Raw genomic sequence first — 2,500 nt, 5'->3', positions numbered from 1 at the left:
TCGGCGCCTGGATGAAAACTGGAAAGTTTCAGGCCCCCGCGACCTTCCGGAGGTGACGGGGCCCCGGGGGCCCGAGGGGCCCCGGGCGCTCTCGCCCTACTGCCCTCGGCGCCTGGATGAAAACTGGAAAGTTTCAGGCCCCCGCGGACTTCCGGAGGTGACGGGGCCCCGGGGGCCCGAGCGGGGCTCCATACAATCTCGCCTGAGAGTCCTTGGGACTTAGACGAAAAATCGAAATTTTCCTACTTCCATGATTTTCCGGGGGTGTCGGGGCCCTCGGGGGCCCGAGCGGGGCTCCAGACAATCTCTCCCAATGTTCCCCGGCAGTTGGGAGAAATCGGTCAAAAAAAAAAATTCCGTCAGACTTCCATCATCCGGGGGGGTGTCGGGGCCCTCGGGAGCCCGAGCGGGGCTCCAGACAATCTCTCCCAATGTTCCCCGGCAGTTGGGAGAAATCGGTCAAAAAAAAAAATTCCGTCAGACTTCCATCATCCGGGGGGGTGTCGGGGCCCTCGGGAGCCCGAGCGGGGCTCCAGACGATCTCTCCCAATGTTCCCCGGCAGTTGGGAGAAATCGGTCAAAAAAAAAAATTCCGTCAGACTTCCATCATCCGGGGGGGTGTCGGGGCCCTCGGGAGCCCGAGCGGGGCTCCAGACAATCTCTCCCAATGTTCCCCGGCAGTTGGGAGAAATCGGTCAAAAAAAAAAATTCCGTCAGACTTCCATCATCCGGGGGGGTGTCGGGGCCCTCGGGAGCCCGAGCGGGGCTCCAGACGATCTCTCCCAATGTTCCCCGGCAGTTGGGAGAAATCGGTCAAAAAAAAAAATTCCGTCAGACTTCCATCATCCGGGGGGGTGTCGGGGCCCTCGGGAGCCCGAGCGGGGCTCCAGACAATCTCTCCCAATGTTCCCCGGCAGTTGGGAGAAATCGGTCAAAAAAAAAAATTCCGTCAGACTTCCATCATCCGGGAGGGGCGTCGGGCAGCCTCGCAAGCCGAAAAGGGCTCCAGAGAATCACGCCGGAGAGTCCTTGGGACTTAGAAAATTTTTCAGACCGTTCAGACTTCCACGGTTGACGCCTCTTAACTCGAATCCGACGGGCAGTTCCACGCGTTTCGGCAGGTCCTCGGTTGCAGTACCCCAAAGCGGCCAGAGGGGGAGCCAAAGGAGCAAAAAAATCCGTAGAACCGGGATGGGGTCGAATTTGCCTGCCGCGTCCGCCCGGCAGTTCCAGGGGGGCGGGTAGTTGGCGGGACCGACCCGGCTTACGCGGGGGGGGCTCCCAACCGCCCAAAGACACTTCATCCCACGCCTCCGGGAGATATATGTGAGAGAAGAGCGCCTCTCCAGACTTCGAACGCTCCCCTCGACGAACCGGTACTCCGAGCGATGCGCGAACTGCGGCTCGGGGACCCCTTCCGGTTGCGGGTACGCGCTCTGGCCTCTCCCGCAGCTCCCGGTGGGGAGTTTGCCAGGCGCGGGGCCCGGAGTCAGAGCGCCCCCACGACGTACGCAGCCATCCGGCGGGCCCTGGGATGAAGGTTCCGGTCCGAAAGACCCCCTTCCCTTCTGGCCCAGCGTCGTCCTCTTCCGATCGATTTGGCGAAGCGCTCCCGGGCGGGGAGGTGGCGCCGCACGCTCGGCCCGGGCTCTGGAGCCCGCGCCGGTCACAGGCGAGCGGCCCCTTCCTCCCCCACACCCGGGGTTTCACCCTCCTTACGGTGGCGCGAGCGCGCCGGCCGCCCCCGCCCTCCCGAGGAGGCGGGCGGCCTCGCGGTGGCGAGTTTGAAACGACCCGAGCGTCGAAAAGCGGTCCGACGACCCGCACGGAGCGAACGGCGGGGACCTACCCCGCGACTTCCCGGCCGTCTACCGGCGGGGGGGGGTCGCGCGAGGGGGCCCGTCGTCCGAATCGCTCCCCGTGCCGGGAAGCACAAAGATCTTCTCCGAGGGCGGCCTTTTTTCTCACGAGAGCTTCCCAGCGGGAAAGCGGCCGCGGCGGTTGGCGTTTCCACTCCGCCGCCGGGCTATCCCTTTTTTTCTTACCCCCGGTCTGTCCCGAGCCCCTACCCCCTACGGGGAGGAGACGACGGAGGCGCGGAGGGTGCGGCGCGGGTCCCTCGCGAGCGAAGGGTGTGTGGGGGCGTCCCCACCGGGGCCCGCGTACGCCTTCCGCGCTTCCCGACCGTCCTCCCCGAGGCGGCTCGGAGAAGGGGGAGAAGCGCGAGAGTAGAGAACGAGAAGGGAACCGAGGGTCCCGACGGAGAACCCGGCCGAAAAGGGAGCGAGGGCGAGAAACCCAGGGCGGAGGTAAAAAGAAAGGGGGCCCCCCACGCGCTCAGCTTCCCCCCTTCCCCGTCCCGTCGGCAGCTGGGACCGCCGCTGCAAAAGCCACGGGAGGCGAAAAGAAAAGCAGACAAAAAGTCCGTAGAGGTACGGGCGCGAGAGCGGGCGGAGGACTAAGCCGGTAGGGCGACGCCGACACGGCCAGGCCGAAGCAT

Source organism: Anomaloglossus baeobatrachus, unplaced genomic scaffold, assembly GCF_048569485.1.
Source record: "Anomaloglossus baeobatrachus isolate aAnoBae1 unplaced genomic scaffold, aAnoBae1.hap1 Scaffold_557, whole genome shotgun sequence".
Taxonomy (NCBI): Eukaryota; Metazoa; Chordata; class Amphibia; order Anura; family Aromobatidae; genus Anomaloglossus; species Anomaloglossus baeobatrachus.
The sequence above is the reverse complement of the archived record's forward strand: the minus strand, read 5'-3'. Positions refer to the sequence as shown.